We start from the raw sequence: 15,766 nt of genomic DNA on the forward strand, positions 1-15,766 counted from the left end.
CATTCTGGAATTTGTATCTCTGCATACAAAATTAAATACTTTAAAAAAAAAATAAGAGTAGTACAAAGTCTACTTTATAAAAGTCGTATCTCTAATTGTATCTAGGGCACTCACTAGAAAAATGTAAGGAGAATAATGGCTCCCAAAAGGTATTCGCACTCTAACCCTGGGACCATGTAAATATGTATCCTTACATGACCAAAGGGATTTTACAGACATGATTAAGATGGGGAGATTATTCTGGAATATCTGAGCCTGATCTAACCATCTGAGTACTTAAAAGAGAAAAATCTTTCCCCACTGTAGGCAGAGAGAGATGCAATGACAGAAGAAGGGCTAGAAATGGCATCATGAGAAGGACTCAACACCCCATTGCTGGTTCCAAGAGGTAGGGAGCTATGTACAAGCACCAGAAAGATGACTCTCAGAAGTTAGGACAGTGCCAGCTGACGGCCATGGAGGAATCAGGGATAGAATTCAATCCTATAACTCAAGGAACTGAATTCTTTCAACAATCCAAATGAGCAAGAACACATTCCCTCCTCTATCTTCCAGAAAGACATGCAGCCAGTTCCCTTGATTTTAGTGCAGTGAGATCCATGTCAGACTTCTGACCTACAGAACTGTAATACAATAAATGTGCGCTGGGGCACCTGGGTGGCTCAGTCAGTTGGGCAGCCGACTTCAGCTCAGGTCATGATCTCACGGCTTGTGAGTTCGAGCGCCACGTCGGACTCTGTGCTGACAGCTCAGAGCCTGGAGCCTGCTTCCGATTCTGTGTTTCCCTCTCTCACTCTGCGCCTCCCCAGTTCGTGCTCTGTCTCTCTGTCTCTGTCTCTGTCTCTGTCTCTCTCTCTCTATATGCTAAATAAAGATAATAAGTGTGTGTTGTTTTAGGCCAGTAATTTTGTTAGTAGTAGAAAACTGTTAGTTACTAATTAGTTACTAATAGTAACAAAGAATACTATTTAAACTTTGGAAGATCTAGTTCTTACTTTATTAAAGAAATGTAGCAATATCTTTACAAGTACTAAAAAGTTGGGTGTTCAAAAAGAGACTCTTAAATACGGAGAACAAACAGGGTTACTTGAGGGGTTTTGGGAGAAGGGAACGGGCTAAATGGGTAAATGGCATTAAGAAATCTACTCTTGAAATCATTGTTGCACTATATGCTAACTAACTTGGATGTATATTTTTTAAAAAGTTGGGTGTTCATACGGGGCACCTGGGTGGCTCAGTCAGTTAAGCAAGTGACTTCAGCTCAGGTCATGATTTCAAGGTTCATGAGCTCCAGCCCCGCTTCAGGTGAGCATGAGCCCCGCTTCTCTCCCTCTCCCTCCCTCTCTCTCTCTCTCTCTCTGTCTCTTTCCCCTGCCCCCACACTTCAAATGCTTGCACCTTCTCTCTCACTCTCTCAAAAAAAATGGGCATTCATAAAAGTATTTACTGATGAGAAACTGGACGAATCTTCTCTATAGCTATTAATGCTTTCCTCTTCTAGCTAATTTACTTCTTTAACAAACACTTGTATTTATTTCATGCTAGAAAGTCTTCTAAGGGCTTTACAAATATAAACTCAATCTTCATAAGAGCTTCTGAAGTGGGTGTCCATATCCCCCATTTTCCAGATAAATACACTGAGGTACGAAACTAGCAAGTAACAGCTGGGATTCAAGCTCAAGTTGGCTGACTCCATAGTCCAGACACTTAAGCACTAAGGTCTTAACTGTTTTCCAGAAGACTAAACTGCAGTGTGATGGAAAGAGAATGAATTTTGCAGTCAGAACGATCTATATACACCTGCGTTCCGCTACTTACAGGCTTTATGACCTGGATCCCAGCATACAGTAGACACCAAACAAATGTCAGTTCCCCCTTCGATTCTGCTACAAGTCTAGAGACCTATTCAAATTCAAAGCAAACCCTATGTAGAAGAGACTTGAGATACAAACTGAATACTGGTCTCACACTCTTGAATTTCCATTTCTCTTTCCTCTCATTCTACATATTCCCTTTCAGATATCAGCTAAGACAACCTATGTTACCACAAAACTGTCTCTAAGGGTATTATTCTAAGCTTTCATTATTACATCAACAAAAATAGTCTGTAATTTTACTATAAGAACATTACTAAAAAGTAAGGAGAAAACATGTTTAAAGAAATGAAGCATGAGGTAAAACAAAGGCACTTCAAACACTCTTAGCCATAGTTCATCTCAAATGAAACCGTTTATTACACACATCTTCTAGTTCATTTCTTTGGCTCAACTTTGTTACCATGTTACCTTGTTAATATACTTAAAAAATGGTCACTACCCATATATTAATATGCTTTACGTTAAGATTCTTTATATCCTTTATCACCTACAAATCAATTTCATTGCCTATTCTAGACACTGAACGTGGTCTTAACAAGAATGCTTGGCCCTCAAAGTCGCACAGCCTCCACCCTAGCGGGCCATTTAAATGTCTATGCTCTAGTTCTCTTGATTTTAAATTTCTGGGGATTTTCAAGCATACCTACAAAATGATCCAATTTCACACATGCTCTCAAGATCCATTTAGCTTCCTGTCCCTGCAATACCACCATCATTATTGTTCAGAGAGGTTTTTTTTTGGACAATGGTTTCCAAAATGCCAACAACTACTATTTCAAATAGAAAAATACTCCACATGAGAGCAAAAAAAATGTCTACCACCAGCAAATGGTGGCTCAAACTCTCACAACCTTGAACAAATGTTTATTAAGTGAAAAGTCTTTTAAATGAAAAAAAAGTTTATTTAATATGTTCTGTCTTCACTGTTTTCATGGGTTGTTAAAAACACATGCTTGATTCCTAGTTTAACGAATAACAGGCACAATAACCAATAACTCTCATGTCCAAGAGAGATAATAAAGAAACTTCTGCAAATGTGACCACCAAATCCCAAAGATAATCATTTCTTGAGGTATCAGCAGCTATCCACTGTTAGGCACTGCCAGACTTAATTATTCATTCAAAAAACATTTATATCCGCTCACAATGGACTAGCCATTGCAAACGCAGTCCTTTCTCTATAATTTATTAGAAAAGAGGAAAAGGTAATTCAATAACTATGATATAATAAAATATAGTTATTAAGAGTGCAAATTCTGGAATATGACTGTTTATGTTTAAATCCTGGCTCCTCACTAAAAACTCTGTGCATACAACTTTAGTCTTCGTTTTTTTCATGTGCAAAAATGAGAAAATAAGAACTATGTCATAAGGTTGTTATAGGGGCTGAATTAGATAATGTATATATAATGCAGCATAGTAACAGCACAAGAAGCAACCAGTATATGTTGGCTGCGGAGTATTAATGTTGTAAGAGTTATAACAGAGGTATGCAATAAGGGGCATGAGAGAAGAGGAGAGTCCCCAACCCAATTTTCAGCTGGTTGGAAACCTCACATGTGTCTGGATTAAGAACTAGGAGGCCTTAAGAGAGCACCTGGCCGGCTCTGTCAGTGGAACATATGACTCTTGATCTCAGGGTTGTGAGTTCGAGCATCACGCTGGTATAGAGATTACTTAAGAATAAAATTAAATTTAAAAAACAACTAGTAAAGGGGCGCCTGGGTGGCTTAGTCGGTTAAGCGTCCGACTTTCGCTTAGGTCATGATCTCGCGGTTCATGGGTTCGAGCCCCGCGTCGGGCTCTGTGCTGACTGCCAGCTCAGAGCCTGGAGCCTGTTTCAGTCTGTGACTCCCTCTCTCTCTGACCCTCCCCTGCTCACGCTGTCTCTCTCTCTCTCTCCTAGAAATCAATAAAAAACATTTAAAAAAAAAACAACTAGTAGGACTTAGAGAAAAGTGGGTAGGGCTTTCTAGGCAAAGAGAACAGTATATGCTAGAAGATTTTTTAAAACCAGTAAGGAACTAACTTCAATTTGATACAACCAAACAGGCAGGGCACTCCCCATGAAAGACACCAGAACATAAAAACCACTAAGACATCACAAAGGAACTTCTATGACACACCTAGCCATCTAGACTGCATAGTAAATGCAGTGGGGAGGCACTGACAAATATTAAGGACTTTAAAATAGATTTGTGTGTTGGACTGCTATACTATTATGGAAGTTGGGTTAGAGGTGTGCCTGAAAGTAAGTGGGGACATATCCACTCAGAAACGAATAATTAAGGAAAATATAAGGAAGGCATGAAACAGTACAGCAACAATGAAGACGGAGAGAAGGAGACAGATTTCAAAGATCTTTGGGAGAGAATAATGACAGGATTTGGTAACTAAGTATATCTGAGAGCTGAGGGAGAGTAAAGAAATAGAATGACTCCCCGCCACCAGCACCAGGTTTACTAACAAATGTTTACTGGCTGGCAGCTATGTGCCTGGTACTGCCCTGGGCATAAAAAGATGATTAAACTTGGTCCATGACTTCAAAGAAACCAGTTTTACTAAGGAGAACAGAGATTACTAGCTACTGCTCCATGTCAGAGACATTATAAAATTAGTATATACAAAATGCTATGGCAATTGAGAAGGGAGAGAGCCAACAGAAATGCATCGAAGAGCCGTGTCTCTTCACAGCAGTGGAGGTGGGCACAAAACCGCTCGTCAGGTAAGGCGTAAGGACATGTGCGTAATCAAAGAATTAAAGAAAAAAAAAAAAGAATGAAAGAACATGACATACAGATTCATTAAAAAATTAGTATGGATACACTGAAGAAAGTACAATGTGAATACCTAAAGCCATGTCCATTCACTGTCACAGCCTCTGCAAGTTTTTACTGAACCACAGCACATCAGTCTGAGCCCTAGCAGCAAACGGATGGCATATCTAAACTGAGTCAAGCGAGTTTAATAAAGGGACTGTCTCACAAAAGTGTGGGCAGGGTTTAAGGAAACCAACAAGCTGTACAGGAACTAGCAACAGTTTGAAAAGCAATTTCCAGAACCAGAAGAAAATAGCTATACTAAGAGGGCCACCAGATGCAACTGTTGTTTTCAGTAGAAAGACACAACCAACTGCAAAGCCTGGTCTGAAGGAAGCCTGGAAACAAATAATGTGACCTCACTGTCCTCTTTTCCTCCAAATGTAAATATCTCACACACAGAACCCAACCGAAAGTCGGCGCAAAGCGAGCCTGCTGATACAATCCACAGAGGTCAGCCTCGCACTGTATATAGCAAAGTGAGGGAAAAGTAGGTGAGTAGGAGGAGATCTGAGGGAGTAAATGGGAAAATATGTAACATGCAATAACAGAGTTCAATGACATTCAACTATATCTCTCTCTGGTCTTATAAAATTCACTTCTAATTTCTATAAACCTTCCTAACCTTTAGTTTGGAAATGGAACTTAACCATCAGCCTTCAGCCTGCAAAACTTCTAACATGAGGCTTCAATTTATTGTAAAATGGATCCCAAAATTGCATTTTTCTGTCTCATCATGAGGACTGTGTCCTATATCTGCTTCCAGAGGAGGTGTCTCTGTGAAGACTCAGTGTCTGTACCTACCTTCTCGCACCTTCAATAACAAATCCCTGCAGTTGGTGTACAGCCCACTTGTCACCAAGCAGATGGAACAGACCCTTCCTGGTAAATGCTGTATTCACGAACCCTATGGCTGAGTTAAAACTTACGTTAGCTTAGACCAATCAGTAAAGAGAAATCAACCTGCAGTAATAAGGTTCAGTACCACAGAAATACTTCTGGAGTTGACCCGTGTAGATGGGAACTTTAAAGCTTTCCAAAGTTAAGTAAGTAACAGATAATAATCATGAGAATAGGTATTACTTAAGATAGCCACAGTAATAGATACAGCCCTAAAATCAATGACTTAACAAAGAAGGGTGTCTGTTATTCATATAAAGTCTAAAGGGAGGGGGGAGGCTAAGTCACCAGCCAGGACTTAATTACCCAAATCCATTTAGAAACAAGGAAAGCTGGAAAAGGTCGTCCAGGGCTGGGCAGTTGCTGCTTAGCAACAACTCTGTGAAAGAGGAATGTTAATCTTTGATAAACACCTAGATACTCCCACTATAAAATTCATTTTTAACAGAAAATAAAAATGTGTGCTGATAAAGCATTAATTATTTCTTTCAGCTTTTGGTCAAAAGGAATTATGTATGATGTGATGTGTGATGAAACAGACTGTTCATATAGGCGCCTGAGAAGCAAATCATTCACCAATAAACACCATTATGGGCATACTGTTATCTAGCTATATTGTTTAGGATATCCTTTTTTCCCCACTTTTAGCAACCCAGAAGCCTAGCTGCAGAAAGCACAAAACTGCTGCTATTTTTCCCTTACAGCTGAATACAAACTTAGTTTGGGGGGGAAAAAAAACTGCTAAAGGACATAGAGAATTCTATCTTCCTCCTGTGCCTAAAAGGGCATTTTACAAGCACCTCTTTTTAGCAGAAACTCCCAAATTATGTGTGTGTGATATAAGAATGTTAAATTTTTATAATCTATGAACTGTTTGAAAGTTCTTAACTCTAAATGCCTTTAAGAGTGATTAAAGGCACTATGTGATATGGAAAATACAAATTGGAGCTTTCTGACATGTATGTATAATAAAGATATAACACATGTTCATAATACATAAACTATATAAAAGTAATCCATTCTTAGCTTAATTTATACTATCTAGTTGCTTACAATTATGGAGGGTAACAGTTCAAGAGAGAAATAAATGAAATAATATTCTATCACTTCTGGATCTAAACCTGTTCTTAACTTTTCCCTTTCTAGAATTCTACTTCTAATCCTATTTCTAGAACTTCCCCATCACAAAATCTAACAAAACGTATATCTCTTTCATCACACAGTACTGTCTGAAATCTGCAATCATTCACTAAGCTAACATAAAGAGGAACAGAATCTTCACCAACCACAATATGTCATTTACACAACTAGTCTCTTGTCTTTATCTTCCTAAACTACACTCACACTTCCAAAAATTCCCTTGGAGGTGATATAGGAATATATACAAAAAAGGAAATTTGTCCTAGATAAATCTAACTTATAAAACAAAGACTGTGCAATAGTTAAAAATATCTGAAGAATGAAACAAAATCAGATGGTGAGAAATTCACAGAGACAAAGCTGTCAATGGGAGCAAGAAATGTTCAATAAAAGAAAAACAGGCCTGTAGTTCTGGGAAAAAATTACATGACATTAATATATTTAGTGGAAAAAAGTTTTCTTATCTAAAATATGAAGTAGGTTTCCTCACAATTATGAATGGGTTCAAATAGTACTGATCTTCTTCTCCCCTTTTTCTTTGCCTTCTCTTCTTTCTTCCTTTTTGCCCTTTTTACTACTATTCTATTATTTCCCATCCTGTCCCTGCTATATCTCAAGTTGTAGTCACTTCTAGTACAAATGCTTGCATTATAAACTGTTTAGAATGAGCAAAACAATAAAAAAGCCTCTCCCCAGGTGCTCTCTCAAGAGAACACTGGTCCTGAGACTAAACCAATTTAGAGAGCTGACCATCAGTGAGATGAGCAAAGATAGATACACATTATGTACAGCAGTCAGTTAAGCAAGTCAGGTACCCTAACAGCTTACTTTACACTTACCTTTATTTTACCCTTACTTTCCCCACTGTTGTCAAATCCTGGTAATTTGGCTCCTAAGAATTTCCAAATCTATCCTGCCTCTCTACCTCCACCAGAACTCTCCTCTTCCATATCTCCATCATGTGTCACCTGGATTACCAGAAGACTCTCCTAACTACAGCCCTGGTCTCTAGCATCAGTCCCTCAGACTGTAAGAGTGGGAGTTTCTTCCAACCAATTCTGATTACACTGTGTCACTGCTTAAACTCTTTCCATTACTCCCTACTGCCTGCAGGATTAAGTCCAAATCAAAAGAAAGCATATAATGTCTTTGAACTCTGACCCTTGCCATCTCTCATATCTCCCCTACTGACTCACTTCCAATAAGCCCTATGCTCCAGACATTCTAAACCACTTCAAATCAGTTTCTTGACCACGCCCTGCCTCTCTTTTATAAATGAAAGTTAAAGTCTGGGATAGGAAGACTTGGGAGTTTTCATATTTTTGCTTAGAATATTTTCCTCGGCCCAACCAAACATCTACTCCTCATTTGAGCCTCAGCCTAGATGTCATCTCCCCTAAACTGGTTCAGGGGCTCCTCTTAAATGAATACATCCATGCTACACTGTGCACAGTGGTCTCCTAGCACTTATCATGCAATATTATAATTGCGGTTTATCACATTTCTTATAGTGAATTCCTAAAGGGTTAGCTGAGAATGGTTAAGAGTGCTTAAAACCCAGAAATAGATATCTGCATTTCATCAAATACTATCTATCTGTAGTCTCTAAATCTTTAATATCTAGGAGTAAAATTTCTAGAGAATTATAAAGGATAAAATGTCTGACACCCTCAAAACAATACCAAAGAGACAGCAGACTATTCACTTGATTACTCTGGCATATTTTTTACTATGGTTATGATGTTCCAAAAACCCCTTTACTGTGTTTTTGCATGACACTTCACATTTCAGTGTGCTCGAGTGATTATGCTCAGTTGTCGGCCTCTGGAGGAATGAATTATAGAAATTTCTATCCAAAATATTCTGTGCATCACTTACCATTCAGCTCTGTTAAACACCCTGGAAATTTACAAACACCTTCAAAGTAAAGTAATAATTTTTAAAGTAAAATACTCCTTATATTAAAAATAATAACAGTTTCAAGATGACATAGCACAATATTCTTCTGGTTTCTAATCAAAACAAATATGCTCTTAGTCTAAAAGAAAGATGAGTCAAGGGGCGCCTGGGTGGCTCAGTTGGTTAAGCAACTGACTTCAGCTCAGGTCATGATCTCGCAGTTTGTGGTTTCGAGCCCCACGTCAAGAGTCCCTCTCTCTCTCTCTCTGCCTCTCCCCAGTTCATGCTCTCTCTCTCAAAAATAAACATCAAAAAATGTTTCTAATAAATAAATAAAAGAAATATGCATTGCAATCATAAACAAATGCTGTAAGTTTTCTTCCAGTAAAAAAAAAAAAGGCAAAATTGGACATACATTTAAAAATTAACAATTGATTTCAAAAATAAGGGCACTACTACCTCAGCAAACTTTTTCTTCTAACTCATCGAATTTCACCTTGAAAGCAAGCACTACCTAAATGAACACAATATCATTCAGTCACCCAACTAATATTTTTAAATACTACTATGTATAGAACATTGTGTTAGGTTAGAAGCTGAGGCTGAAATGGTGAACATGACAGACATGGTGTCCGCTCTCCGGGAGTTTATAATCTAGCAGGGCAGACAAACCATAAACAACCAAGGAGATTGTACATTTTAATAAGCGTAACAGAAAATATTACAGATGTTATGAAAAAGAAGAAAGAAGAGAACCTACTTAAGAACATGGGGCAAGAAAGAGCTCTCTAAGGAGGCAAATTTGAAGCTAAGGATGAGAAGAAGGCAGTCATACAAAGAGTATGTGCATCTGAAAAGTAACAGAAAGCAGAGAACGACCACTCTAAATTGATAATACTTCAAAATGAGATTAACCTGATAAGATTCTGAGTTCTCAGATATAATATGAATAAGACAAATAAATAAATACATATTTTGATTTATTATAGGATAAAAAATTGATTCCAGACAACTGTAAGGACAACTGTAATTTGCACAAATTAGTTCCTTCGCATTCACCCATAATCAGTATCATGCCAATAACCAATAATTTGGTGTATTGTTTTTCTGCTACACCTTAGTTTCAGACTCTCTAAAAATGCGTTTTACTGAGGAAATTGCTGCTAATCCATCACCTCCCCTCTCCATCCCTGAGCTTCTAGATAAATAATGAAGGCACTTTAAAGTCCCTTGGGTATTTTTTGACTTCCCAGTAGACAAGAGAATATCTCAATTGAAAAAAAAAAAAAAGTTAAGATTTTACTCAAGAAGGATATGATAATATTAAGATTCAGAAACTATTGTCTAGAGGCGCCTGCATGTTTCAGTCGGTTAAGCAACTGACTTCAGTTCAGGTCATGCATGATGTTACAGTTTATAGGTTCGATCCCCACAATCGGGCTCTGTGCTGACAGCTCAGAGCCTGGAGCCTGCTTTGGATTCTATATCTCCTTCTCTCTCTGCTCATCCCCTACTTGCATTCTGTCTCTCTCTGTCTCTCAAAATTAATAAATGTTGAAAAAAAATAAACTATTGTCTATAATCAGTTAGTAATGACTCTTTTTTGCATACTTACTTATGCCAGGACATTTAGTCTATATTGATCACAACAATCCTTCAAGGTAGGTGTTATTATTCAGATAACACCGATGAGGAAACATGGGCTCAGAGAGCTTAACAACATAAGCAAGACCTTATAGTTATTAATTAGTAAAGTAAGGTTTCAAGTCAAATTCCATCTGGCCCCTCATAATTGCCTCTATTACCTCTCTCTTCACCCCATAGTATAATCAGTTCTTTATCAATATATATTGTCAACAAGAAGGTATTATTTAATTGTCCTAGTTACATTAAAATACAGGATATATATAAAGAATTTATTAGAAACTTTCTCATAAAATGCCAATCAATTTTTTAGAATGCACAAATTCTTAAAATTGATAGGTTCCATTTTTTGACAATGTTCATGGCGATTTACATAATCATAATAATTATTTAAAAGTCTTCATGATTAAATTGCATTTTTATTTGACATGCCATGTTCTTAAATTTTCATTTAGCTCTAAGAAGAAAATATGGAAGTTCTTTAAATATTAGAATGAGAAAGATCATTCTAAGTACATCACAAACTCAAAAGCCATAAAACAAAGCGTAAAAAAGTAAAATGCATTTTTAAAAAACCCTCACTAGTAAAAAAAAAAAAAGCATAAACAAGGTCATAAAACAAATGACAATAAAAAGAGCTTCTGCAAATAACTAAAAATGACCAAAAGAAAAACAAGACTCTAAACAAATGCAAAAGGCTCTCAACTTCACTGATAAAAAGAAAATTTCAATTAATCTACAATGGCCTATTTTTCACCAAAATATTGGCAAAGAGTATCACACACTGAATTGTAAAGGATATGGAGTCTCCCTAGTTTATGTCACTTATGCATCCGTACTCTATGAAAATAAACTTGGCAATATTTATTAAAATTTTAAAATACACTGACCTTTTGATCCAACAATGCAAAAACACACTGACTCTTTGACTCAACAATGCATTTCTAGGGATTTATTCCAGAGATACACTCAAATATGTAAGAAATTATATATGCACAAAGATATTTATTGCAGTGTTGTTTCTAATGGCAAAATAATGAGAATCAACCTAAATATCCATAAAAATGGTTCTCATGAAAGAAATTACAGGGTGCCTGGGTGGCTCAGTTGCGTAAGCGTCTGACTTCAGCTCAGCTCACAATCTCACAGCTCGTGGGTTCAAGCCCCACATTGGGCTCTGTGCTGACATCTCAGAGCCTGGAGCCTCCTTTGGATTCTGTGTCTCCCTCTCTCTCTGCCCTTCCTCTGCTTGTGCTCTGTCTCTCTCTGTCTCTCAAAAACTAAATGTTAAAAAAAAATTTTTAATTAAAATAAGATAAAGAAAGAAATTACAGAACATTCATAAAATGAGATATTATGCAGCCATTAAGATGAATGGGGAAGCTATATATTAATGGGTGTGGAACTCATCTCCTAAAAATTAAACTGCAGGGCATATCAGTGTTTTTTATGTTTACACATATACATCCATACATCTGTGTGCACACACATACACACATTATAGACACACACAATATGTGATGTACACACCTATTTACTTTTACACATAGAATATTTCTGGAATAGTATACATTACAATGACAAAAGTAGTTGCCTCTGGGTTGGGGAAAAAGTAGTAGCTAAGAAGTTTTGTACCATAGGTATATATTACCTACTAATAAAAAAGCTTATAAATTGGCTTTGAAAAATACAATTTAAAATTGAATTATTAAAAAAATGCTCATCTATGTTTTATATATGAGCTAAATTATCACTCTGATCTATTATGAAATTTTTACTCATTGTCTTCTTTTATTTGGGAAGCAAATTATCCTTTTGACATTAACAGAAAATCCAAACAGAATAAAAATAAAATTTACACATCAAAAAACAATTTCTAATTTGTTATAAAAACTCACTATCTGAAAAACTATGATATGCACATAGTAGAAACTCAATTAACATTTACTGAATGAATACTTTTCTATTGATTTCAGTGGTTTTGCTTATCTCATACATTTTTTTCTTAATACCACATCAAAAAAAAAAACTCACTGTAAAATATAAGCCTAACAAATTATGCTTTTCTTTCAAAAAACTATTCTTCATTTTCTCAACAAAATTTATAAACTGTCTCATTAACATTACAAGTCATATCAACATTACTTACTGGGTACCTAATCTATGCAGGTGTTAAGGATGCTGAAAAGAAAAAAGAAAAAAAAAAAAACTCCAAGGAAGAGGACATTATTATTCTTGCCCTCAAGAAGTTTACAGTCTTGAAAGACAAGGCTTAAAAACATTAATAAGTAAAAGAACACTAAAGATTTTACCTATAGATTGAGTTATCAAAACTAAAACTGTACGTGAATTTCTGATATGGATAAAAAAAGTAATTATTGATCTATTGAAGGATCTGATCTATTGAAGGATCTACTGATATATTAAAATACTTCAAAATTTTAGTATCTCAATCACATGTAAAATAATATTACTTGATGATAGAGAAGACTTCCGAATGTGTGGATGTTCGGCAAGGCTTTGAATAAATTGCTAATAATTAAATATAAATAGTTCTTAACTAATCTCTTCCTAAAAAGAGAGATTACTATAGTGGTCTCAATGTCTTTTGATCACTCACCTCTCCCATTAAAAATATCTCAGGCATGAAATTCTTAATATGTGCATATGTACTTACAAATTATATGGCTCTTAATATTGTCAATCTACATATTAAGTATCAGTAAAACGTAATTTCTTTTTCAAAGAAAAATAGAAATGTAAATATAAGTTTTAATATTCTCTTCCTGCATTCCAACATATCATCCTGTGATGTACTTTGGTATGCACATCCCCCTTGGTATGAATTCTTAATATGAAAATATTTTCACCCAATAGTTTCAATTTTTCACACATCAAACTTCAACATAATTGTTACAAGGCAGCAGACATGAATTTGATTTTCAGTTTATGTATCTCTGTCCATGACCTTCTCTCAATATAGATGTTAACATGCAATTAGATGGACATCTCTAATTAAATAGACATCACTAAAGAGAAACAAGGGATAGTGTAGTCTTGACCAGATAAATGATCCCCTAAAACTTAATGAGAAATAGTAATCAGTGAAGAATACTAATATTACTTTTTCTTATATATAGTATTTGTAATTTAATACTCAATCTTGATATTACTTAAGTTAAAAAACTCTTCAAAACAAGTTTTCTTGTTATAATTCTATTATAAAGTCTATTGTTTTCCTCATTTTCCTCGCCTAGTCTTAACTTATTTAAAAAGCCAAAAACATGTTTATAGAACATAGAAAATTAAAATTTTAAGTATGTTATGCTTTAACCTCCCAAAAAACTTCTAGTTAAAATGAATATAAAAATAATTCTGAAGCCATGTAGCCATTTTGAGGTATGACTCTTTCCAAGACTAAGTTAGGCAGAAATGCAAGTAGATATTTAAAATAAATATGAAGATTTGTCATCAATGTAATCTCACTGACTGTATGAATGTATGTTTAGAGAATGTTTCTACCTAAACTGTGCGAACATGAATGCATGAATATGTGATGTATTTGCATAGCAGGCAGGCTTACGTAGAAATGTAATGTAGGTAATATAATGTACCTACATGAAAAAGCCTTTCACAATATTTTCCTAATGTAACCTATTGTTCAATCTGAGTAATTCTTAATTCAGTAATGGAAAGTTCATTTACATCTTTATATACTAGAACAATAAATGGATTTGGAACTACAGTGAACTAGCCAGTATACACTATGATTTAGCATACTACAAAGAAATAAAAAGACACTGTACATTTAAATATGTGGGCCAAAGAAATAAAAGTATATTTTACTTGACATCACTTCGGCAACACCAATTTTATCACAATTATAGTAAAAAATATTGATTCATATGTCTAAATATCAAATTCTAACTCATCAAAAAGCTAGCCATTGTTAGTATATATAGTAAAGCAAAGTGAGTATTATGCTCAAAAAGCTTTTAAAAAATAATGCTTTATTCTCGCATTAGTTAAAATAAGCTACTTAAATCTCTTAACCATTTTTCATTTCCCAAGCCTACTAATAAATCACATTCCCAAACAAGTCTCCAAACCCACAAATTAGCTTTGAAGAAGCAATTCTTCTTTATTCCAGTTAGTATGTCAGGAATATTTGCTCTCTTAGTCCTTCAGTATTTTTTGAGAAATCGTATTTTTCTCAAACATGTACAGATATTTGACATATTTTAGCATAATTTACAGTATTTTTACTAAAATGTGAAAATATATATGTATAGACAGAGAAGTATCTCTTTACAAATGTGTTAAAGAATACTGAATTCAACAACCTGTTTTTAAAATTTACATGATTAGAGGTCAGTGTATTGCATCCTCCACAGAGGAACTCTTCTCTTTCAATTTTGTGTTTCTGTGGAGAATTTGGGAAAAGTAGACTTGATAACATGCTAAAGAACAGTCCCACTTCTGGCGTATAAACTGTCCAAGTTAATCTCTTAGTGAATAATTCATTTCAAGTAGAAAGAAAAAAGTTGCGTTGGAAAAACATAAAAAGGTTAAGCATCCTCTGCACAATCTCTTTCACACAGTATCTGAGAAATCAAATAACCATAAAACATTTAACAGCAAGCTTGTAGAAACAAACGTCTTTGCTAGACTGACGAAGGGAGTCTCAAAGCAGTATTTCTGTCTGGACAGTTCCCTGGTGCTGAAGTTACACAGCGCTAAACTGACGCCTGGCTGCTGCTTTAACTCTCCCACCCTCGGCAAAATCCCGGCTGCCTAGACTATGAACACGAGTAGTAGAACTTCACAAGGTAGGGAAGCAGCTTGAACTGCAGTAATGGTAGGAACGGGAGCCTCTTCAGAGTCTCTTCAGGATTAAACAGATTTACTAGTTGCAAACAGGAAGAGCAGCAGAGTGCAGGGTGTTAGAACCCGCCGAGGGGGAGGGGCTGGAAGATGGCGGCGGCCGCACACCCACCCGAGACGTGCCAGAGTTTAGGCCCCTAGCCCGCACCGCCGCCCTCTGCCCGCAGCGACCGCGGGCAGCTCTGCTCTTCTCCGCGTTGAGGCAGGGCCGCCCTGCGGAAGCGCGGGACGAGGAGCCCCTGCTGCGCCCGCAGCCCCGGCGGCGCGCCTTCGCCCGGGTCCCGGCCAGGGAGCACCTGTGCACGGCCATATTGGATTCATTGCCCCAGTCACTGCCACCGCGCGGGGGCGGCTGGAAAGGAGAGGGGACGCGCGGAGCCTGGGTTCAGCTTCAGCCCCGTGGGGACCCGGGAGCCCAACTGGCCCGCGGGGGAAGCCGTAAGGACGCGGGAAAATTACAGCTCCTAAAGGCTCGCCACCCTCATCTCAGCCGGCCTCGGCAACCTCCCTTTCCGACACACACCCCCGCGCTCTGGCACCCAGAAAGCAGCCCCGGCGGCCGGCGCCGGCTGCAGCCCTCGTGGCCCAGGCGCCGCCGGCTGG

At 37.0% G+C, this 15,766-nt stretch overlaps 1 protein-coding gene across 24 annotated transcripts in view; it reads right to left on the reverse strand.

Annotated features, from left to right (window-relative positions):
* The window catches only part of RIMS2 (regulating synaptic membrane exocytosis 2), a 598,980-nt gene that overhangs the window by 582,625 nt on the left and 589 nt on the right, over nt 1-15,766 (reverse strand). The gene's annotated exons all lie outside the window — the stretch shown is intronic.

The sequence above is a fragment of the Crocuta crocuta genome, unplaced genomic scaffold (genome assembly GCF_008692635.1).
Source record: "Crocuta crocuta isolate KB4526 unplaced genomic scaffold, BGI_CrCroc_1.0 scaffold39, whole genome shotgun sequence".
NCBI classification, from domain to species: Eukaryota; Metazoa; Chordata; class Mammalia; order Carnivora; family Hyaenidae; genus Crocuta; species Crocuta crocuta.